Consider the following 26,169-nt stretch of genomic DNA (forward strand, 5'->3'; position numbering starts at 1 on the left):
GCGTTATGCGCGGCAGGTGTCCTTCTCGCTGATCGTGTAGATTCTCCGGCTCACTCTATATTACGCGGCCGGGGTTCTCCCACAGCTCGCACATCCGCCATTTTGATTTCGCGGGACGATTTCTCTCCGGCGGTCTATCTTCCTTTCCACCGCCCGATTTTCTCTGGGGGCTTCGCCGGGTGGGCAGCAGGTGTTCCGGTCTCTGTGGAGAGACTTTGGCAGTCTTCTGGAACCAATTTATGCTAGTTTTGTCGGATCTTGTCAGGATCGCTCCAGAGCTCCTCAGCGGCATGTCTCACTACATCGGCTGCTTAGCCACGCCCCCCCCCATAGATACCCTTGCCACCAAGGATACCCAAATTAAAGGTTGCTGGGGAAATTCCCAACCTATCAAAGAACATATAAAGAGGAGAATGTACCAGCAGTAGCTTACAATGATTAGCTGTCTTTGTTTACTTGTCAACCACTCACTAACTAAAGAAGACACATCATTACTTGCATATGGTCTCCCGTTTCTGCCAACAAACCCTAGGGACTAGTTTCAAATAGAAATAGAAATTAGATATTTATGTAAAATCTGCTTAAATTGAAATAATCTTTTGAAACCATCCTGAACCAGTAGAGAGGCTTCATACAGGTCTACCCAATATATCTGTTATAATGGCCATGGCAGGTCAAGTATTGGCTGAGATTTTAAGATTTGAAAGAGTTATCTTGAGAGGCATTGCAAACGAAAGGAATATCTTTGCAAATTGCTTAATAATTTCAAACATCCTGAACGTCAATCCCTCAAAAAACTACAAAATAACATAAAATAGTCATAACAACAGATGACATGGGCATTTTCATTATGAATGCAGTACAATATGAAGACATGATCATGTTTGTTTGTTTGTTTGTTTATTTATTTGTAGGGCGCCCTAAACCCTTAGGTAGCTGGTCGCACAACATGACAAGAATACTTAGAGCTTGATTCCAGGTGTAGACAGGTAAAGAGAATACTTGCAGGCATAGTTATAGATGTTAACAGGTACACGTGAGAGGCAAGATACGAAAGCAAACAGCTGTAGTCATTAGTCTAGTGGTCATTGAGGCGTAGCCAGGAACGGGTGTTGCGTCTAAAGCTGTCATAAGACTGATCCCTTCTTAGCACAACTGGTAATGCGTTCCATTGCTGGGCTGCTTTTACAGGGAAGCTATTGCCACCTGTGTTTTTTAGTCGGAATCTAGGTATTTGGAGGCAGTAGGAATTGGCTGTCCTAGTCGGTCGTGCAGAAGACTTTCTAGTTATACTTTCCTTTAGGTTTCGGGGGGCTGCGTTGTTGAGGCATTCGAAGGTTAATGTGACAGTTTTAAAGAGGATCCTATCGCTGATTTTTAACCAATTACAGTTTCTCCTGGCGTTAGATATGTGCTCTCTAGTCGGGAGGTTCAGGGCCGTTCTGAGCACATTATTTTGCAATGTTTGTAATTTGTTGATGATGTATTTATTGGCTCCTACATACATTGCATTGCAATAGTCCAATTTTGATAGGATGAGGGCATTGGCTAGAATAATACAGCTTGCAAGTGAGAGGAAGGGTCTGCATGCTCTAATAAGTTTGCCAGTATAGGCAGTGGATGAGGTCAAGGAGTTTACCTGTTTTTTTAGGGATAGCGTGGAATCCAGGTGGAAGCCAAGAGTCTTCACTTCTTTGGCAACTCTGATTATATTGCCGTCAATGTTGAAGGTGCTATAATTAGTGTCAAATTATTTTAGGTTGTTGGCCGAGCCAAGGATCAGGATCTCTGTTTTATCGTCATTCAGGCAGAGGCCATGGGTTGCCATCCATGCCTGAATGAGGATGTAAATTTCGTTTACTAAGGCTGTTTCTGGGGTGAAATTGCCCGAAAGGGGAATGAGGATCTGGGTGTCATCTGCATAGTTAGTGTAGGTGACACCCAGTCTGTTCAATTTGTCAAATAAAGGCTTAGTAAAGATATTATACATAGTTGGTGAGACACATGAGCCCTGGGGAACTCCACATGTTGTTTGGATTGGGTCTGCAGATGCTGCGGTGGAGAAGACTTGCATGCTTCTGATATCAAGGAAGGATTGGACCCGGGATATAGCTTGACTTAAAAAGTGGGCGGCCGATGCCAGGTGTTTGCATAACACTGCATGGTCCACCAAGTCGAATGCTGCTGACAGATCAAGGAGGAGTAGCATAGCTGTATTTCCTTTGTCGTGAAGCTCATCAATTTGGCCTTTAAGGTCTATTAATGCTGTCTCTGTGCCGTGCTGAGGTCTGAAACCACACTGGCGGGAGCCTAAGAGTTGGTTGGTCTCAAGCTGCTTCTGAATTTGAAGATAGGCCTCTCTATCTATTATCTTCAGGAGGAATGGGACTGTTGTGATAGGCCTGTAGTTTCTGGGGATGGAGGGGTCTGAAGTTTGTTTTTGAGAAGGGGTAGAACCCAGGATTCTTTCAAGCTGCTTGGGACGGTATTAGATAAAAAGGAGGAATTAATGAGTTTAGAAATAAAGGGGCTAAATCTCTAGCTGCTTCCTTAATTATTTGGGCCGGGCAGATGTCACCTTTGCAGTTTGATGGCTTTAGGGAAGCAATCATTTTTTCGGTTTCCTGAATGGAGACTTTAGTGAATTTAAATGGAGCTAGGTTGGACTTGTCAATGGCAGTGGTGATAGTTGGGGTTTCAGCGAGGTGAAGAGAGGCTTTTTTTACTGCAATTTTAGTTTCCAGTGTTTTTATTTTGTTTGCTTGGGCATTTTGGATGTTAGTACACCATTGCTTGTCTTTAGGTACATTGTCCGGTGGAGGTATGGGTGATTCTAATTCTCGCAGGATCACAAATAATTCCTTGGTATTGGAACATGCTCTAGATATTCTTTCATTGTAGACTTCTTTTTTGGTTTGGATAATTTCTTTCTTGTAGTTGGTGGCACAGAGTTTTAATTTTAGTTTATTTTCTTCCGTTGGGGTATATTGCCATGTAGTTTCTAAGTTCCTTTTTTCCAGTCTAAGTTCTTTTAGGTGAGGGGTGAACCAGTTGTTGAGATGAGTCTGTTGTTTACTCTTGCAAGCCTTAAGTGGGGTAATGGTATCTAGGACCTTGGCCATAGTGTCAATATAGGAGTCCACCAGCATCAGATCAGAATTGCTTGGCAGGGCATTAATCACTGGAAGGAGGAAAGGTAGGATGTTATCTGGTGTGATATTTTTTCTTGATCTTGTGGGGAGAGAAGGTGCCATTATTTTTTCTTTGTTTGCTTCTTTATTAAGTGTTAAGCTGAAGTCAATTAGGAAATGGTCAGTCCAATGTTGGGGTGTAATTTTTGTGATTGTTGTTGAGCAGTTTGAGGTGGCTACCCAGTCTAAGGTCCTGTCTTTATCATGGGCAGGGGCGAGGACTTTTTGGGAGAGGCCATGTTCATCAAACATGGTGGCTATCGATTGAGCTTGTTTGTCGTCCGGGTCGTTAAGTCCTAAGTTGAGGTCGCCTAGGATCATTATCTGTGATGAGTCTTTTGTATTATTTGCTTAGAGGCTAGATATGTCCTCTTCAAATGAGCCTAAGGGCCCTAGTGGCCTGTATATGAGGTAGATGGTTAGAGTGCGACATGGGGATATAGGCAGTTTCGCCGATAGCAGTTCACAGGATTTTAGTGGGGGTAGCATGGATAGTCTTAAGTCCAGGTTGGCTTTAGCAATGATAGCTAACCCACCTCCTCTAGAGTTAGGTCTGCCCATTGTTAAGAGTTGATCTTCTTTTGGTATCGCTAAAGAGAGCGCTGGGCCTGCTGCCTCGTGCGGCCAGGTTTCTGTGACCGCTAAAAGGTCGAGGTTATCTGATGTTAGAATATCGGCTATTTCAGTGGTAACGACATATCTAGCATTGATCAGTGCTCCCGCTATTGTAGTTATTCTAGGTAATCTTTGGGTTTTCAAAGTTACTGGTGTAGGTTCTTTCATTTTTGCATCTGGAGTGGTTTGTTGGTGGGCTTGCGTCAAATGCAGAGTAGTATTCTTAGGGTCGTTACGGCGGTTTAAGTGGGTATTGCTAGTCGGTTTAGGCTCGTAGATGGAAGAAGGTCTAGCTCGAAGCCTAGTATTTCTGTTCATAATAGGACAGGGTGCATATTTAATTTGGTCCATGGTTATCGAGATTAGTTGTATGAGCAGCAAAGGTGCAGATAACAGCAGAGTTTTGCTGACATACATCATGCGGCAGTAGGTGCCGGTTACAGAAAATAGGGTCAAGTGGTCTGAGGCTGAGGCCTAATTGGCATGAGTCAGGTCAGGTGGGTCAGGTAGGGATCAGACTAGGAGTGTTTGGCTGCAATAGTTTATGTTCAGGTTTGATCATAGATCTACTATCAGTAGAGTCGCATTATTGAAAATTGTTGGAAGATCACACTGCTGATATCCAATTATATATACAGATTACATCACTCTTACTGGGTTGGACCAAGGCTGTGTCAGCAAATGTGAATTTGATTTCTTAAATTGCCCCAATCCAGCTATACCATCTTAGTATGCTTTACCAAAGCATCATGCAGACTCCATAAAACCACCTGGCAGACTCATTGTGTATTTATTGTTTGTCAATATTTGTACAGTTGAGTAAGTTTGTAGATATTTTTCTGAAATGATTAAGCTAAGAGACGGAGATGTACTCCAAGGATACTATTATTGTCATCAAATGAGTTGTAAATTGCCAATTTAATCCTTCCACAGATTATTTGGGAACCTTAGATAATAAGACGCTTGGCACTAATCCTTCCCAGAATGAAACCATTCTACGTATTTGGAAACTTTTAAATACCACTGAGAACACAACCATTATAGGGGAATAAATTGTAGAAATCTTGACAATAGTACTCAAAAGAAATAATTTCCAGTTTAAGAAATACTTCTGTCAACAAATAAAGGGTGCTGCCATGGGAGCTGTCTTTACTTCCCATCCGGTAGTGCTCTTTATAGCACAATTTGAAAAATATCATAGTTTGACGGCTACAAACTCCAATCGAGCACAAATAGCTGAATGGAAATGTTATATTGATGACATGTTTATGCTATGGGTAGTGGTTGACAATTTCCTTTGGTGGCTAAACTAAATAAAACAGCACATTCATCTTACAATGACTGAGAGCAAGGGTAACATTCATTTCCTTGACCTCCAAAAGGCCATTAACAGTGTGAATTTAAGTTTGCATTAAACCTATATATCATACCACTCTGCTGCACTACCAGAGTCTCCACCCATGGTCATTACGAGGTAACCTCCCGGAGGGTCAATATCTCAAAATTCATATTAACTGTAGTTCAATGCGTAACTATCAGCAAAATGCACTAGAACTAGACAGCCATCTAAGCCCACAGGGTTATCCTGCCAAGTTGATTCAAAGGAACAAGGTGTTTTTACCCTTTGAGCAACACTCTACACACCCACATCATGAATATCTATCCAAGAAGAGAATTGATCTGTGTAAGCACCTTTAACCCCAATACCCTAACATACAAAAAATTATTAAAAGACATTGGTTGCATAGGCTACCTTCTGAGGCCATTCCACTCTTCACTTTGAAAAAAGAGGGGAGAGCATTTGAGAAAGAGGGGAGAGCATTTGAGAAAGAGGGGAGAGCATTTGAGATGGCTTACTGCATCATAAGTATCACTATATTAAGGATGGCCCGTCACACATTATGGAACACAACTCCTGTTTTACGCCATTCTCCATGTGGATCATGCACTACCTGTTAGTTTACCAAAATAATGAATTTTCTGAGGACTGGAACATGGGACTGAGAACGTTGCCAGGCGACACAGTGTAGGAGAAAAGCAGCACTTTATTGTATTGAGTGTCCATCTATCTGATGTAGGCTTTTCTGTAGCAAATACCCAAAAGTGATATTGGGTTTTTGAAATATAAACACATACAGAAAACATATAGTTTCACAATATATTTGTAGCCATTTCCTTAGATGCAGCACCAATGTTTGGTAAAATTAGTTAGGTTTAATTAATTCATGAACTCTCCAAATGGAGTAACCTTTTGTTTTCAAGATGACTCCTCCTAGCAATGTTCAAATCAATTCAATCATTTGTTGTCTTTGCCAGTTTGGACAGCAGCCTGCTTGATATGGATCCTTTCTCTTCCTTTTTGACAGGTAGTCCTAAACCACTGTTGATCCTGTTGGGCACAGCTTTACATTTTCCATCAGTATTTAATAGGGATTTGCTTTTCTGGGTCCCTATCTTTTTTCCGGCGTAGCCAATTATTTGATCTACTAATCAAGTCTAGAGGGCAACCTTTGTTCATGTAGAGTCCATAAATTCCAGAGTTTAAGAAAAGTCTGTACTCAGCCCAGGAGCTTTATGATTAAGAAGATATTTCAGGATATGCACACTTTCTGTGTGTCTTGAAGGAGCCTCTTGTTTACCACTAACGTTTGCTGGATTTCTTTGTAACCCTGTCTGCTGCTAGAAATATATACAATTATCAGATATAATGGAGTAGGGGGAGGATTGTCAGGGGTATTTCATCTTAAGAAAGAGTTTAGCAGCGTGGATCTTGAAGACGTATCGGGTATCCCTCCTCTTTTATTCATGATGGTATCAACATTTTTTAGACTCTTGAGCCCTAGTCTGCCATGCCAGGCCTGTCCTAGATCTTTCTGCCTGTTCAGAAATGTGACAGATATGGAACTACACTCTTTCTCTTTTAATCACATAGTTTGTACAACAATCCTTAGTGGTTCTGACACATTTAATCAAGCACTTTATTGCTTCTTTGCCAGAACCCAGTCCTTTATGTAGCTCTACTTCCAGATATGGGTTATTTTGCTGTTCTAATGCCCTCTTGTTTAGCTCTTTTGTTTTCATTTAGAAGTGTAGCCGGGAATTCTTCTTCTTACTATCTCCAGATTTGCTGGATGTATGTTAATAGGAACTATTGCAGAATCTGGTCCTTAAATTAGTTAAAATCTCAAGATCAATCCCGTGAACACATCTGGATGTGTCCAAATAAACAGAGTGTCATCTGGACAAACAATAGGCCAATGTTCTACCTTTTGAACGGTTTGAAGAAGATGGAATGACATTAAGAAAAAAACATTTCTAGGGCACTGCTTATGTTTAAATAAGGAGGACAACATTTCAGTATGTTCCTCTTGCTCCTGACAAGTCTCCACTAAACATACCCATCCATTATATGCCTCGGGCATAATTTATCATCAGTTGCCTTTCCTTCAGTGCCCAGAAAGTTTTGACCAAGTCTGGTTTTAGCACTATGTAATGACCATTGACTCATGTTAACTGGCAAATTAAAAAAGTATCATATCTAGTTTGTGAGAGCTCTTGCCTAAGCTTAGCCTAACTAACTGGCTCTGTCATTGTTATTGGCATCACATTATGAGACCACAATTTATTTACTACTGTAAGGACTCCCCTGGGTCCTTTTTTATCTAACTTATCTGGAGGCCTGATTTTTTTAGAACAGCACCTCCACCTAGCAATTTTAAAACCATCTTAAATTGTCTGGTTCGGCGGCTTGCATTTTATGTACTAGACAGTTATTAGTTCATTGACAACCTATCTATTACAAGGAAACAAAATGAGTTTTGTTTTTTGTAAGATGTCCTCTTTCCAGTCATATCATAGTAGAATCAGAAACATAGGACAACAATAGCTGAAGTAAAGATCTCGGGAATAATTGAACCCATCGCATATTCGAGCCATACAAAGTTGAAGGCTAAAGATGCAAGGAAACTCCACTTAAATTTTATCCAAATGTTACTCTCAAAAGAGGGGCTGATTTGCTCTCCTTCACCTTTGATAAGACTCTTCTTTACCATTTGATTGAGAATTAGAAATTAGAATTCTTGATTTCATATTATTCCTTGCAACAAGAAAACATTTAAGCCAATTTCTCCACTACAGTGACATTGTTCTCCAATCTTCTGTGAAAAGCACGGCCTGCTATTGGGCCTATGATCCAAAACTGGCCTACTAGCAGTTGGCTTTGTTAAACCGTGCTACTCTCTGGGAAATTGGGAATCCAGAGCTCTAAATAATCACTTCATGAAGACCTTGGTTGCCCAAGGCAGACTCCCCACTCTAGCTGTCATCAGAACAGAAAGGATACTATAGTGCCCAGCGCTCCATCATGAACAGGTACAGCTCTGGCATCTTCTTGATCCCTCACGCCACCACACTGGGTGCCTAATAGAAAACACAGCACACTGTTAGCCTTCAATCAGGCAATATCTTAAACATCAATATGCAGACACCAAAGGTGCTCCCAGCCGAACACCCTTCAATATCCTTCACATCATTTACGTTCATGGGGTCAGTGAGAGTTTATGGAATAACACATGAGCCAAGGGGCACCTACCATACTATTGTGCACTTATCATTTCATCAATCTAAGCATTTATTTCCATACATTTAGACAGATGCCAAGACCCTCTGAACACACAAGAGAATTCATGATTTATTTGCAAACATTCTGACTATCAATGTAAGACACCACCTGCAAACAATTTGGAGGAAATGTTTATATTTTTCTTTGATTTTGCGACATCATAGATGACATGTTTCTTAGCATGTCCATTCACCATTATTCTAGAAAGAACACTCTCAAACCTCGTTGTACTGTAGTTTTTAGTCTGTGCACGTGCCAAGTGATTATTTCAGTGCAATTAATGTTGTTCTTTTACAGTTGCATTTAACTTTATGAATTAAGCAGCAAACAATATAACAATCCCATTTTACCTGTTTTCCCACAGAAGGCATTTCAAATAATTCAAAGGAAATGTGAACTTTTTTGTTTATTCAGTGTTGTCCATTAACTTACAAGGTGGAAAGCTTGTTGCTCTATCTTTATTTTAGGTCCCCATTGCATTTGTCAAGAAAGGAGCATTTGTTATCACGTGGTCTTTGCGTGAAGTCTCATCAAATGTCCTCTTCTGCGTCTTTATAGAATGATGTATCTACCATCATCCTTATGCTTTTTAAATCTAACGGCATGAAATAATTACATATGGCCTTTTTAGTTGTGGCTTTTCTTTTTAGCAGGTGTGTTCTTTTTCCAAAAAATAAAAAAAATAATAAGTATATAATGGCAGAGATCATAATTTAATTCAGAGTAAGTACCATGCTTTCTGTATGCACAAACCAAAAGTAAAGTGTCATCAAAGCAATACTTCCACAAAATGTTACTATATTGTTTAAAGCAAGCGTCCTGGAAAGAATAAAGGCCCACAATACAGTAAGGAAACAATAAGCACCTCTACATAACATTAATATAACTATTGAAGAAAATTGATGATCTTTTATGTTATTTTACGTTATTGTGATTTATACTGTGCACCGCTGCCATTTTCATCATCTCTAGGCGCTCTGACGGTTCTGACGAGGAAGGGGTTAGATAGTGGGATTGAGAGGGAAACGTGTAATAGAGCGTTGATGTGCTGTTGGTAGTTTCAGTTCGGACAAGCAAGTCACTGGCCCTCATTACGACCCTTGCGGAAATCGGAAAACGATGGCGGAAATGCAATACCGCCATCGAATAGCGCTCGGTGCGACTCTGACCCGTCACCGCAAAGTACGAAGCCATTAGCGACACCGTAGTGAACGCCAACGCTAACTGCACCAAGCACGCGCACGCGCGCCATGCGAAACCGCAAACACCACCATGGCGCAACGGTACGCCAATTCCGACCCTAGCGGACATGTACCTAACGCCATCAGGCATGGCGTAATGTACCATTCCGCCATGGTGAGAAGTACGGCATCGCGAATCAACCGTAAACGGCCCCACTGAGTGCCTGTACACCGCTCCCTGCCCACAAAGTACAACTCCCCGTAGGCGCAATGAAGCCACAATGCAACCATTGAAATGTACAAGTCACCCATGCATGGCAACGAACAAAAGAAACACAAGAGGGGCCAATGGGAGCTGCAGGGCACAGATGGCACGAATACAGAAGCCATCCCAATGGACATGACCACAGTCCCCCACCAAGAAACGCACGCAAACACAGGCACCTGTGACCAGCCATATTCCGAGAATCACATCATTCCACCAGTCCACCTGGCTGACCGGCATCTGTTACACAAAACCCAATCCCCCGCCCCTGAGCATGACAACATTCAAACTGTCATATTGGCAGCCCCCATCCCTGACCTCACGGGCTTAGTAGGCAAACGCGCACAGTACAGTACCACGCAACTAAACTCCGAAGCTGGAACCCAATGCAGATCTCCTCACAATACATCGCCCCCCAAATAGGCATATGCCACATCACTTGCAAAGAATAACGCTACACGGGCCAAATCAGAATAGAAATTTAATGCACATCAAAGTCACCAAGCCCATACAGCCATCAGGCCATGAACTCCTAAACACCAATCACCATTGTGGGCTGCATCCGCAAGAAATGACCAGCCACTACTTGTGTGTCGTCCTGTTCCCTCATGGTACACAGAGCCACATTCACGTACGAAAAGGCAACATGGAAGCGCACAGAACCGCAGGGCCGTCCCAATGGGGAGGCACTAGTCCAGCTGAAAGGCCGAAATGTTGCTCCGAGCCACCAGTACTGCGTAAGGGCATGTGGGCCATTGGCGATCGTCCCATAAGATCGTAATGCTGCTCCACTGATTAACACGAAGCAGCAGGTGTCGGGAGTAAAACCCATCTGCAGGAGTGGCATACAGATGGCAGTGGCAAAAGGGGAGGAGATACCTGTCAACCAAAAGAAAAGAAAAAGAACAGAATGGCCATCAGAACTACATTCCAACAACTCACTTCAATGATCACACGAAATCCACAGCCATATGCATGCTAGCCCACTCCAAAGGATCATCACCACCCCAAAACCACTTGCGACTCCTAACCATCTATATCGAGGTGCAAACACCATCACAAACGGGTGTACCTGTGCATGCGTCTGTCAAAACAGAATCCATCAGATGGGAATGTTAATGTGCATGGACACAAGTGTCTGAGGGCGTGTCGAGACAGGGAGGGCTCAACAAGGCCAGATAGACGATGGTCCCACCATGGCAGCCCTGCATCACATAGCGTAGGGGAGGCGGATAGATCCCAAGAAGCCCTGTACATGGCAAACTCTGTATCAAATCCCCTGCCCATGCATCCATTCATCATTCCCTCACCCCGGAATCAAAACGCCTGAATAATTACTCACATAACATTAGAAACATCCATTGAGTCTGTGCGTTATGCAGCCTGCAAAATCCACAGTGCCCCAGCCCGTAATTCCAGTGTTGTGAAGTAACATGTATGTGGGAACGGCCGGCCTCATCGCCCACGTAGCAATTGCGCATCCCAAACTATTCATATCAATCATTGCTTCCTCGCCATGGGCCCTGTCTCAAGGACATTGAACAACAGAACGTTATATTTGCAGTCAGACCTGTGGGCATCTCCTCGCCGCTAGCTGGAAACCGAAAGCGCCGCCCTTGGAATTCCACATTTGCAACATCACGCCGAAAAGGCATCTGTGGCCGTTCGAAATCACTAATTATTCCATCGAGTGCGGCTGTGTGTGAAAATGTCAACTGCCTTCACCCACAAATGGGACGCCCCGCCCGTCATTGCAACTCGGTAAAGTGATGCATGAGGGCCCACCGTTACTCGAGTACTACGTTCCACTGACCCTTCACATGTCTGTTCGCGACTGCACAAATAGTATGTGCAAGAATGGGACCACAGCAGAATGAACATGTCAACCAATGTTACACGGCCATCGGGTACAAATACATGATTGCAATAGCAAGATGCCATTCCCCGATTTGCAGCGTTGTGCGCGGGACGTGCTCGGCCAAAGGGGAGAGCAGCTTGCACAGGTGGAATTAATCACCACAGGTGGAGGCCATACAGCCTGAAAACACATAAATTGCACAGCCAGTCTCCTCCCACAACCACACCGAAATGCTACCGGCAGGACTCGCGATGTTGGCCCTGGGGGACCTGATAGCACTGCAACTACTCCAACTCCAAGAAGAAGACGAACACCAACTGCTACCGGCCGCACGAAGGAGACGCAGGAGGAGGAGGAGGCCAAGGCAGGGCCAGCAAGGCCCACCAGCACAGCCACTACCACCACGCAGGCAGCCCGCAATCCCACGCCTCCGAGCACATCCGTTCAACCTCACTGACACCATAGCCGCCATTGTGGACATGACACAGGCTGACCTTGTCAGCATGATAGATAGCCCTACCGCCATCCCACCCCTACTGAAGGTGGTGTCTGTACTCCACTTCCTGGCCACAGGCACCTACCAGCACACAGTCGGACAATTACATGGCATTTCTCAGCCACTGTTCTCACGGACACTATTGCAAGTGCTCGATGCCCTCCTGCAGCACGCAGACGACTACATCTCTCTACCACGCTCGGAGCAGGAAATTACCAACACAAAAGTGGGATTCCATGCACTTGCCGGCATACCGGGTTGCATTGGTGCCATCGACTGCACCCATGTGGAATTGGTCGTCCCACATGCCATGGAGGCCCAGTACCGCAACAGAAAACAATTTCATTCCCTGAATGTACAAATGGTGTGTGACTCCAACAGGATCATTACACATTGTTGTGCCCGATTCCCTGGATCAACCCATGATTCTATGGTCTTGAGGAACTCTACAATACCACGCTACATGGAGCGACACGCAGGGAACAGATCCTGGCTACTCGGTGAGTCTCATTACATGCATGATTATGTGGGGAATGTGATTTGGCAATGACCTGGCAGGAAGGGGGGGGGTGTGCGTACGTAGCAATGGCATTCCACATCATACGTTTCTCGTCCACATACAGGTGATGCTGGATATCCACTGAAGAGATGGCTCCTCACACCAGTCCGGAACCCACGGGACCAGCATGAGGAGGACTACAACCATGCCCACTCACGTACCCGTGTAGTCATTGAACAGGCATTCGGCCTACTGAAGACTCGTTTCCGCTGCCTCAGCAGGTCTGGCGGGGCACTCCTGTACCGCCATGAGAAGGTTGCAAAGATGGTGATGGCATGTGTCATGCTCCACAACATGTGCGTACGTAGAAATGTGCCCATGCCCCCTGACGCAGAACTGCAAGCACCTGATGATGGTCATGATGAGGGTGGGGATGTGGCAGCACCTCATGGAGTCTGCGAGGCACCGGAGGCCCGTGACATTCGTCAGCATCTCATTGATGCATGCTTCTAGCACTCACGCCTGGTGGCTGATACATGGACACGGGACTCGTGGCACTGTGCGTGTCTGGGACATGCACAACATGGACTGTACGCCTATGATGGCCTAGTACACAGAAATCAATGTCCACACATCTCATTGGTTGATCGTGCACTTTTTATGGCATATGTGATGTCATGTTGAACACCCTATCGACCCGCCACCCAAGTGAGCCCAACACACCCCCTCCACCCTCCTACCTCCCCCACGAACCCCAGTGTCCAAAGATGCTCATTGTCAGTGGGCTGTCGCTATTGCAAGCCCCCTCTGCGGGTATCAGGGGCACCCCTGCCTGTGGAGCGCAGGTTCCTTCCAGATCTACGTTGGGGGCTGCCCTGGACGGAACTTGCAACGGATGATGTGTCTGCCTGCTCACGTCCATGCATGTCCCTAAGGGTTTGCGAGAGCTCAGTGAGCACACGGCGCACTGCGGCAAGTTCGGCACATACGTCTTTGGACGTCGCATGCAGTTCCCCCCTCAGGCTCTCGGTGCTTCTCTCCATTTGGACTCTCAGGCTCTCGGTGCTACTCTCCATTTGTGCCCTCAGCGTCTCTGTGCCTCTCTCCATTTCTGCCCTAAGTGTCTCAGTTGATGTTTCTATGTCTGCCTTAGTGCCCCCACATTCATCGGCATGGTCCTTGAGGAGCGTGGCCATTTGCTGCTGTTGCACGATTAACTGGTCGAGGGACTGTTGCCTCTGCTGGGCCATGCCCATTTGCGGGGGTGTCACAGAGGGGCTGTTGTCCTCATGTTGCCTTGCCACAGGGCTTGGGGGGATGGCCAGTCGTTGTCTTGTGGGTGCCCCTGCGTGGTATCCTCATGTTGTACGGGATGGGACAGACAGGGGGATTGGGACAGGTCATGGATGGATCTGACTTCGACATCCCCGTTTTCTGTGTCGGAGCATGCTGCCATCAATGGGGTGTCACCTATGGTGCTGCTGCCACCAGAGGCAGTGCCTTCTGTGGCATCCATTGGGGGGACCTGTGGTGGTGGTGTTGTGGGCATGCTGGCTGCTGGGGTGCCTGTTGATGTTCCCTCCTCTGTGCTGCCACCTGATTTGTGCAGCTGCCGTGTCTTGATGCGTGCAGCTGAGGTGGAGGGTCTCTGGCCGTTGGTCTTGGCCCTCTTTGCAGGTGTGCTGGTAGGGGTGTCCTGTAGCTCGTCGTTTGGATCGGACCCTGTGGTGGAGTAAAGGAGGGCGAGGGTTAATGATGGGTCTGTGCGAATTGGAATGGCATTGTATCACATGCTCTGGGGTGGTACCTGAGGGTGATTTGGGTCGGGTCCTTGGAGGTGCTTTGATTTGTGTGTGGAGTGAGGGTGCAGTTGTTTGGCAGCCTGCAGTTAGGGTGTGCCTGCTGCACGTGTAGTGCGTGTATTAGGGGTTTTTAATTATTTATGTATTTATTGTGGGTTTTAACGTGCGCTATCAGGCCGATGTGTGTGGCCGTTCTCCTGGACATGTGTTTCTGTTGCACTATGTGGACGCATGGTACTTCACATGGATGGACAGTGTGGATTTGGCATTGTTTTATCGGGCCCACCTACCTGAATCTTCGGATGTCTGCACTCCTTTCTCCATCCCTCCGACTCCCTCTATGCTCTCCATTCCGATGGTGGAGGCACAGATTTCTTCCCAGGGGGTCAACTTGATGGGTGATTCAGGACCTCCCCCGGTGGCTGTGGCAATGTTGCGGTTGGCAGAGAGTATGCTGCGGACGCGTATCCGCAGGTCGTCCCATCGCTTGCGGCATTGCTGTGGGGTGCGGGGTGCGGTCCCCACCGCACTTACCCGCTGTGCCACCAGAGCCCATATGGTCTTCTTGTTTGCAAGTGCCGTTCTGGTCATTTGCGTGGAGAAGACGACGGCAGCATTCTCCTGGAGGGTCTCTGTTAGCACGGTGAGTTCCTCGCGGGAGAAGTGGACCTGCCGCTTGCGGTCGCACGCTTTCTTCGCTACTTTTCCCATTTGTCTTGGTTTCGCTAGGGTGGGTGACGGGTTGGGGTGTGTTTCAGGGTAGTGATTTTAGTGGTTGTGTGGTTTTAGTGTTTTTATAGGTGTACGCCGGGATGTTTCCCGTTCCGGGCCCATGTTTTAACTTCCGTTTCCGTATATTTCCGGTCACCGTACTTTCCGGTAGGCGCACACTGCGGTGACCGCTAAGAGGGGTGGCGGTATTGCACCTAGGGCGCCGTACGGCGGCGGTGTGGGCCGTTTTGGGGTCATTTCCGCCATCGCGGACTTTGCACTTCCGCCGTGGCGTGGTGCTCGTGCCCGATGGGTCGGAATGGGCCGCACTTTGCTCCTTCGTGCAATGGCGGAAACGCTATTTACGCTGTGGCGCTCCGGTCAGTCGCTTTCCGCAAGGGTCGTAATGAGGGCCACTGTGTGCTGGTTTGTTTTTGTTGGTCAACCTTATGTGGTGTTTGGTGCATGATTGTATATGTGTGGTTTGTGTGAGTTTGGTTTAGTGTCCTGTTGAGTGTTGTAGAGTGTCTGTAGTTTACAGTGTTTTTTTCTTCCTGTGGCAGAGGTATGTGTCTGGTTTGTTCAGTGTTGGAGGATGGGTATGCAGAGTATTAGAGAGTTTTTTTGTAGTGTTAGTCGGCAGTCGTTCTTTTTACAAAACATCACAAATACGTGTGGATTTTGAGCGGCAGGTGGATATCACCAAATTGTAATGCAAGACTGTACACACTTGGTAAGCTTTAAAGGAATGGTTCGCCCAAAAATTATTATTGGGCAAAAAGATGGGCAATAATTTTTTTTTAAAAATCAATCTTTTTTTTTTAAGTTCCTATGTAAAGTTTTGAGCAAATGAAACTCAAACTTTATAAAAGGAAGCACATGGGGGCATCCATTTTGTGAAATAGATGCCCGGCTGTGCTTGCTTTTGCAGCACTAATGAAGGAAAAGCCAGCCAGCTGTAGTAAACAAAAGCTACCACTGGGTGGCTTTTCCTTCATTGGTGCCGGGACTCGGAGGGCGGAGACCGGAGACTACAGGCAGAAAAGCTGCAGCTGCATCTCAGTAAGTGCTATTTTTTTTTTTTTTAAATAAACACTAGCTGCAATTTTTTTCCTACGTTTTCCGGAAAACTTAGAAATGAAACCACAGCTTTTTAAACGTTGTATTTGTGTTTGCGGTAGCTTCATCTTGGAGCCCCATGAGCTTCATTTGCTCGAAACTTTACATAGACACTTAAAAAATATATATATTTTACATATTTGTTTTATTATTGGCCATCTTTTTGGCCAATAATATTTCTGAACTAACTATTCCTTTAACTTTCCTTAGTGGTTTGGCCATTACTAAAATTATGTTTAGCTCATGACAAACAAGTCTTTCTTTTAAAACGTTTCTAAACTTATTATTTTCAGAAACATAATTAGAGGGTATAATCCCTACTTGATCACCTATATGGAGAAGTGATAGGGCCACCAGCATGCCAAGACCGAATACGGATACAAGGGTGGCATCCTTCCAGCCAGGGCTGCCATGGTAACAATATGGTAGATGCACTCCTGGGCCTGTAGAATTTACATAGTTGCCAACATGACCCATTCCAATCTGTAGGTGCTTATCCAGTCCTGTTTTTATCTTTGCATTCTGGGACTTGTAATCAGACTTTGATAATGGGAAAAATTGAACTACAAGCCCAGAATGCAAACCGGGACTGGATAAGCACCTACAGATTGGAATGGGCCAAGTTGGCAAGTATGAATCTTTAGTGTTGACTCTCATTCCTCCGCTTCAGAAAAGCAGAAAAGTGTTCATCTGATTCCAGAGAATTCACCAGGGTCATGAGGACTGTTGTGGATTTCCTACCATGGCACTGTGTTCCCCTTAGCCATGAGTGTAGCAGCCCACACCTTGGATCCTGCAGTGCGTGGGTTCCACCACTTTTCAGAAGACCACTCTAGAGCCCTGTTAATGATGATGTTATTGCAATGTCAGTAAACTAGTTATGTCTGTGGTTGATTTACCTCCAGGTACATTCTTGCAATCTGATTTGGTTCATGTCTGCAATGGCGGTATTATGTCTTTTCACTCACAATTCTTGTTGGTTTATTCCGCTCCATCCTTGCCAATGACATGTCCATTATCAATAGAACTTGAGTGTTCTTGGTTACCAAGTAAGAGAGAATCTATAATTGTTATGATTCTATTTTCTTAGCTTGCTCTGATAGTTCTATAGATATTATTGTTGGGTACCAAGGTAGATGACAGTGAAGTCAGGACTAAGTTTAGGTGTGTTTTGTTTTTAGTTTGAAAGTTTATGAATTGCTTCCATTGAGCCTTTTGTTTGGGCAACCATGTGGCGGGATGCATGTGGCGAGAAGCATGTGGCGGGAGGCATGTGGCGGGATGCATGTGGGGTGCATGGCGATGGAAGTAACGATTAACATCCCTGCAAATTCTGAAGTCCACTTGTTTTGTTTGACTTATTAAAATGTGAACGTTGATATCATTTGATATACTCGTTCCTATTCTAGTGAATCCCATTTTTGTGTGAATACATTGTAGTGATCTGCTTGTCGGATGTGTCATAATGTTGGTGTGCAGGTGCTTTGAGTGTAGAGCGTTAGCCTGGAGAGTGTTCCTGAGGGTGACAGTTAGAGCTGTGCTGGCCGGGGTGCTGGATACCAGTGGTCATACTTCAGTACTTTACTTGCGTGTACCTGGCAATAAAGGCACTTACCTAATTACGTGGTACAGGCATGATACTTGTAAATTGGGGATATGCTTCTGCCAATATCCCAAACCCACCACCCCAAGTCATCCCTTCTTTCCTGTGTATGTAGCAGCTACTTCCCACTGTCCCATGGGCTTATCTTCCACTCGCAAACTAAAGTCTGGATACTGCTGCCAGGGTCATAATGCGCCACTCCACAGACAAGACTAGGCACTCTGATACTACTACGGTGGTGGTTTAGCACAGCATAAAAATATGTTAACATACCACTGCATTGTACATCCTGTATTGCCAACTTGTAGTGTAAGCTTGGAATGTTGCAATGAAATACTTCAAGGAACTTGTTAATAGTGTGAACCCTTATGTTGCTTTAATTGAGGTAACACATCGTACGATGAAGGGGATGCAGAATAACTCTTACACCAAATATTAAGACCGACTCAGGAAGTTGGCAAAATGTCTCTCTCGACTGTTTTATTTTCAATTGTCTAAAACAGGGATTTACAGCGGACAGCAATAAACGTTGCACACGTAATATGTGACATGATACTACATGGCAAACTAAGAAAACCTAGGTGGGATTGTGGTTGGCTCAAGCGGAACATCTAACTATACTTTCTACAAGGGATTGGATTGTGATTGGGTCTCTACAGTCAGGTGGACAACTTATGCCCACCCCTAGTGCAAGTCATCTTCATCAGTTATTAAGTACACAGTACATCATTGACTCTAAATTTATAAGGCCCTTCGTTATATGGCCTTCTACAATTGGTTGGCACGCTTTTATCCTCCTGGAACATTAGCCTCACTAGCAGCACGTAAGCTGGTACCCCAGGTGCTGGTGGGTGGACTTGACCATGTCTCCCCGCCCAATTAGCCCAACATCTCTCATCACTCATGCCGTCTGCCATTCAGATTGTCTTTGAACTTGGCCCTGCAAAGTATCATTGCTCCTGAGAACAAAAGGGAGTATAGGCACAACCTTATTATAGCTCAGGTCTCCACATCCACTCCTATTTTCATCCTCAGATACCTTGTCTCAAAGGCTCTTTGTGGAATAGACACCATCCCTGGTGATGTGCATGTCGCAATTTCCAGTTTCCAGCATATAGGCAAAATGGGGGCGGGACTTCCTGCAGAGGCATTCAGCTGCTCCTCTACAAGTGTACCTATCGTTGAAGCAATGGCTAATGACTCCAATCTTGAACCCCAGCAATGCAGCTGATGAAAGTGCATATTCAGACATTTACCAAGTATATTCTTCTGTCTGCACAATCCTGGTGGAGGTCTTCTGCTTTCTTCAGAAAAAAGAATTCTGAATTATTTATGTATTCATTTATAGCAGCACAAATAACCCATAGGCCTTATGCATTCATTGCTATTGTTCTACTTTTATTCGTAAACACATGTTTGAGTGTGCTCTATATTCGTGGACTTTTAGTTGATAAGATTTCAACCAATTTAATTTTTTTAAATGACGAGTCCCTCCATGCTCTCCCTTAAGCCCACACGAGCAAAGACCCATCCCCCAACCTTCCACCCTTCGACCCCACGTAGCCAGTTACATATACACATACATATATATGCAATTGGTCGATTTCGACCAAAAGTGCACAAAGTGCACACGTTTAAACAGCTGTCTGCAAAGTATTAGGTTTACTACATTCTGCACAATGTTGCAAAAACATGGAATATTCTTCTGGGTGATGGTATAACAGCAGGTGGGTGGTAATACCACTGTTAATGTGCTTCTGGAAGTTGTGTATAGTGCTATTAGTGTAATGGAAGGGATCACAGTTGTGTTTACCTGGGTGTAATGTATGTGTACTGTGCGTACAGCTTCGAGGCCTTCGGGTTGTTTGTGCGTTTATAAATGAAATTAATAAATAAATAAATAAATACATTGGATAGAAGGTACAGACGTATGGTGTAAAAACCTTGATAAGAAAAAATGTACCTAACGTCCTTCCATAGAAAAGTGTGCTTATAAATGAAAAGGCACAAAGACCAGATACATATTTTTGCCATATATGGATGTCACTTTCCACAAGGTTGTTTGATGACAACTTCAACTAAAGAAGCGAATCCTCATCTCAGGCAAGATTGACATATAAATCAACATAACATATATACAATTGAATTGAGTCACACAAAACGAAAACGTACCTTCTTGTATGACAAATCCCCCCACATTCCTTATAAACAGATTATGCAAAAAGTACAAAAGGACTACACACAAACATAGACACTAACACACACACGTGTAAATTGCCCCAGCCTAAATGGTGACTTGTAACTTGGACAAAGCATATCTGCTTTATGAAGTATACCCTGAAGCTGAACCTTTGTAATAATTAATAATGAAACCTTTAAACACTGACCCCACAATGTGAAATACACAGCACTAACTGCAAAGGCACAAAGTGTAAGCAAGGTAATGGTGATGCAAGAGCTATTTAACAGGAGCAAATCGCCGTCAGAATTGGAATGGGACTGCTTGGTGCATAAAACAAGTTCCCTGGAATAAGAGCGAGTAAGTCCTGTTTCACTACATTGCTTTCCAGGAGGAAGTCAGAATGACCTCCAAAGTACTTCCTGCAAGTGTGCTCCTCATTCATACCCAATGAATGTCTCATGTCCATGTTTGTTGCCAGGAGCCCATCTTTGCGCACCATTCATGCTCAATGTCTTGTGCCCACCTGACTAAGATGCTGAGTCCTCATTGTATTAGGTAGCACATTTAACATTAGATGTGAAACCTTCTTCGAGATTAGAATTGCATGACGTTGCCATTGATGGCTGTCTTTCAGCTGGAGGGAGGGGGAGGTGCTCTGTTGCAGGCCAAGACCTCTGATTATGCTCTGTCTTGCTCTGGCTGTGTTCTCAATGTAGCTTAACATGCACTTGGATGTGCACTGGCCTATCCTTTGCCATTTCCGTGGTGTTTATTTGCCCGTTGCCTACTAATATCATCATTACTCCTGTTGGCATATGCATCTTCTACTGTGATCTCGTCTTCACACTCAAGAATACTTTTCGAAGAGAATACGCTTACCTTCAAAATCTCACTTCAAGACACACTACTAGGAGTGGGCAGATTCCAGCGGATCTGCTCTTCAAAAAGTGAGGTAATATTTTCAGGAAATTCTCCTGCTTTGGTGAATTTTGCCTCACCCATAATTCCTGCTTCCCATGCAAATTATTGGTTTGCAATTTCATTTCAATTTGGCATGCAAAATTACCACAAAATCGTGAAAAAGTCGAACGCGAGCTGCACTTCACATAAATGTTTTGCACGCTCTGGTTTTGACGATTGAACACGTCTTCTTTCGTGCAGAGGGCCACCAACAGACCCTTGTGTACCTGTTTTTGGAGCAAGATGCTGCTCTCTGAACTTTTTCATAGGTCACAACGCTGTTCTCTTAACATTGAGGGGAGCTGGGAGCTATTTGGCTCCTGCTTCTAGCTTAGGAGAGCCGGTTTAGCTGGAAAGCAGCAGCTACCAGGAGCTACTTGGGGCTCCTCGGGCCAATGGCGCCTTACAAACATGCATATGCCACATTAAGTATTTGAGAATGTTCATGAAGAAGAATTAGGGGACATCTAGTACACACTGAAATATAATGAATCCTAGATAATAGACACTAGGCTAAAGTATGGCATCTCATGTGGAAGTTAGGTTCATGGTGCACTGGGTATTTGTTCCTGGATCCCTAGCGGTAGCTCCTGCCTACTAGGTGCTGTCTGACACCCAGGAACAGATTTTTGCTCCCGCTCATCACATCTTAATTTGGAACCCTTATCTATGATGGTGCCTTTGGTTCCAGAAGAGGAATGTGTATGTCGCACAATCCTCCCCCAGACTGTATTTTTTGCATGTTTGGAAGTTCACTGGGATTGGCTACCAAATAACATCTCACAGATGGTTTGCTTCTCCCTCTTCTATTTCCAAGTCATACTCTGAGAATGTGCCAGTGGGCTTCTTTGGCGTCTTAAAAACATCTACATATATGCAGGGCATCAAGGTCCAGTTTAGCATTTCCCCAACTATGGTCTACTCTGCCTTGCACTTTATTTACAGCACAGAATTTTCAGTACTTGAAGTTTTTCAAAACTTAATAGAAATAGACCAATGAAAGAGGCTTACTTCTCCTTATAGAATGGAAAAAGCTTCTGGCTACAGGAGCAAGTAAAGCCAACAATTACAGGAGAAGTCGAGCCAGTAAAACCAACACTTTCAGGAACCGTCTGATTAGCACATCTTCAGGACGCTGAAACTTTTTGGCGATCTCTATATAAACACCAACGACATCACTGTATAATTAGCAAATGCTACCGAATGTTGCCAAAAATGCATCAAAATTAGACAGTAAATTGTTTCAGCCACTTGTCGCTAATCACGGACACGATGCTCTGCAATGTCATCGAAACTTGTGCCCTTGAACTTCTCCCATAGGATTAGACAAAGGCAGGTTCAAGCTAATGAGCTAAAATGGCGGTGGTATGGCTGCGTGCAAACCTCCCCAGGTGGAGCGATGTCTGGTGAAAAGTCACACTGTTATGATATCTGGAGTTCGAGTTCTGGTCTACAGTGTCTTTTTTTGTTGAGTGACTTTCGACCCTCAGAGACGTGTTGCTCCAGTTACCATTCTCGATCAGCACACCCTCTGGCCTACTGAACACTTGCAATTCATTGGTGAGTTAAGTCGTGGGGGGAGGACGCGTAAGCAGGGAGAGGAGCAGAATCGGATTGCTTTAGCGTCAGTGTTGGCACCCTCCGAATGCGATCACGGTGCTTTGGAATAGAAGCGCGTGCTTGTAGGAGTATTGGGCTGCTGTCAGACAGTTTTAGGAAGCCAATATTCATGTACCTGGTTTATGCAGGTTTGGAAACCTTGCAGGCAGAATCGGGGAACTCGTAGTAGGAGGTGTGGTTCCTTAGGGGAGGGCTGAAGATCTTGGGTAGGAATTGGGTGGTTTGAACATGACTGGGCCCATTAGGCAAGGTTGAGGCCCTCTGGGGCAGAATAGCATTTTGGGCGTTTTGGGCAGGATTAGAGTTTGGGTGTTTTTGCAGTGTTGAGTGCTTGCTTTTGGCAGGATCAATGTGGTTTTAGAGCAGGACTGACATAGGTTGGAGCAGGATTGAGGGGCCTGTTCTGGGAATTAAAATGCTTGAGAAGAGGACTGTGGTGGTTTGGGAAGTAATGTGGTTGTGTTGGGGTGGTATCCAGGTGTCTTTACTGCTGATTGGCGTTCCTTAAGGAAGATGTGTAGGGGCCTATGGCTGTCTCTATTTGTGCATTGGAGCAGTTTTGATGGTAGGAGCTGGTGTACTTGCCAGTCTATATTAGATAGACAATAATTGTGGGCTGGGGAGACATCAATGTGTGTAGTAAGGGATGTCAGGTGCTTAAATCTTACCCGGGTATGTAATATCAGTTGCTTAATGGATTCTCTGTCAGTTGAAATGACTCCATTTTTTTTGTGAGTATTCCATTTTGAGCACTGTGGGCTGCTAAAATCATTTTATTCGAGGCCCTGAGGATCTGCTGCTCATGGCCCTCTCATACCAGTGGGCAACAGAGTACATGAAGCGCTGAGCTGGACCAATCTGAAAAGGCAGAAGGGGGCCCAAATTCGTTCTGCATATCAGCTTGACTCCAGGGTAATCTACTCAGAGTTGATGTGTCTATCCTCTCTCTCCAAGTCACTTCTGGCGGGCAGAGCGAGACCCGTGAGCACAACTCGTATTATGGCGGTATGGTAGCAACGGTTCCGTTACCGGCGCCGTTGTTGCCTTTCCGCCATACTCATGAGGCCCAGTGATTCTCAGCAGTGGATTCAGACTGGGGGCTGGAGGACAGGTTTAGAAAGCAGCTCGCGCGTGGGGCTATATTGTTTTCTTTCGCCCCTTGCTTCATCCGCTATGCCTTATTTGGACCCATTACACCCATCTGCAGCCCAACTTTGAGCATATTTAGTTTCACAAAGAGATGCTAATCCTTGGAAGTGGGAGCCAGGCCAGCTAAAAGCTGAGCAGAGCAGCTAAGTCTGGCTTCATGCTTATAGGGGCTGTGCAGCCTTCTATCCTCTGCCACTGTACATGAGTTGCTGCTGTCTATTAATGATTGCTTAAAGACTCTCTGCTCTCATTGGTGAGGCATTTGGCAGGTTCCCGCTGCAGCGCCACCTTCCATTTCCCCGGACTGAGCATCCTTGCACAGTGCTGCCTTCTGCCTGTAACTTCCTCACTTTGGGAGGGCTTCAGCCCCCCACAGCCCCCCCGCCCCCTCCCCCTCCCGCGGTGGCTAGCGCCGCCGCTGCTAATGCTCATAACAGAACACTTCCATTGGTTGGTGAGACTAATATGCAAACATTCATCTTCTGAAGAACATTTGCAGAGCGTGTGGTGTAGAGCTGGAAGAGCTCCTGCCCCCCTGCTTCAGCTACACTTGATAAATACACACATAGGACATTAAGTGGGCGGGGGCGGTGGCCCCCAGGCTTGCCACAGATCCCTCAGTCCTCCCTGATTCGCAACCAAAGCAGTTTCTCCTGAGCGCACGTCAGGAGTCTGAAGGCATGTGTTGGGAGACTTGCGCTACCTGAGAATACATTTGCAAGCTGTGGAAGGAATGCATTTGGGGAAACGAGAAGTCGCTATAAGCAGCCCTGCCCAAGCCTCACACCTCAGAACTGAGGCTTTCTTCTTGTTTGGTTTGCATGGAGCATTTTCCGTCAATCTTGACCATGTCCGCCCCCTTCTGGACAGTGTTCTAAGCACACTCTGCTTTATCCTTCCTCATGATATATATTTCAGTCCAGTGGTCGAAGTGTACACGCAGAAGTAGTGGAACTATGTCAACTTCTGGCCCGCCTGCTCCCCACAACCCCATCGCCACACCACCTCCGAGCCAAGCCTGGGTCCCACCTTTCCTCCATTCCACATCCACTGCGGTGTAAAGGCTGAAAGAAACGCAGTGAAAGAAAATGCAAAATACATTTTAAACGACCCCCATTAACTTTATTCATTGTCCCTCATAGCATACAGCTTTACCGACCCTGCCCTCTCTAATCACCCACCATTCGCACCTCTTAAGGGGCATGTTTTGTCTTGAAAATCGGGTCACCCTAGCAATGCAGCAGCCGCTGTGGTGTTGTGGGGGTCACACGGGCCTCCTGTGGCCCACACACGCGCTCAACTATGCACTCATGCACACATGCATGCAAGGAGACACGGGACGTGCTGTTGCTGCTTGCGCTTCCCGGCGGCAACTGCCGTCGTATGCAGTTTATTAAACCTGCGCATGCGCGGGCCCGAAACGAGGCTCGCGCATGCGCGAACAACCTACCTGGGACGTCACATCCCTTTTTTTCTATAACGAGAAACAGTATAACACTAGGGGTGCCTGGGCTCCCCAGAACAGGTAAACATGAACACTTTTGCTCACCACTCGGGAGCGGCCTCTCTTGCTGCCAGCTCAGTCCCCTGAGTCCAAGATGTAGTCCTTGAGGCGAACGGGTGGCTTGCAATCCCGTCGGACCGGATACCGGGGCGGGACCGTCGGCAGGGGTCGGTCACCCTCTCCAGAGGGAGTGCTCTCACTCGCTGGCACGTCCTCGTGCACTCGGGGATTCCTTTCGGGGCCTCCAGTCTCACCCAGGGTCTGTGCTTCCTCCGGCATGTCCACCTTCTTAAAGAAAGACCGGTTGCGGGTGACGGTGCCCCGCTCACACGCTGCCGTCACCATGGTCCCTTTTACATGCGTTACCTTCCAGGGGCGAGGTTCAAAGGGTAGAGACAACTTGCCTTCCGGGTGCCGATTACGAACCAGCACCGAATCATCAACTTGCATTTCCATTTCTTGCAGACCCCTCCTCTCGCTTTCCTTCTGGTTGCGCAACTCTCGTTCCTCCTGCACTTTCACGTCGTCGATGACCCCGGGTCTTCTGCCCTCCATTTCTGGCAACATTCCCCTCGGGCACCGCCCAAACAGCGCCTCTGCGGGAGCGACCCCCGTGGACTGGTGGGGCGTTGCTCGATACTCCCTCAAAAATTCCACGAGCGTCGTCCGCAAATTTTCACCCCCACTGGCTGAAATCCTCAGCACCTTGTTGAGTGTCCGCATCATTCTTTCGGCCTCTCCATTGGCTCGTGGCCATAGCGGAGACACGCGGCGGTGATGTATCCCCCTTTCT

At 45.7% G+C, this 26,169-nt stretch overlaps 1 pseudogene; it reads right to left on the reverse strand.

Annotated features, from left to right (window-relative positions):
- LOC138493299 (selenoprotein M-like) overlaps positions 1-26,169 on the reverse strand; it is a 69,487-nt pseudogene that overhangs the window by 25,697 nt on the left and 17,621 nt on the right.

Source organism: Ambystoma mexicanum, chromosome 10 (assembly GCF_040938575.1).
Source record: "Ambystoma mexicanum isolate Mex_15411 chromosome 10, UKY_AmexF1_1, whole genome shotgun sequence".
Lineage (NCBI taxonomy): Eukaryota > Metazoa > Chordata > Amphibia > Caudata > Ambystomatidae > Ambystoma > Ambystoma mexicanum.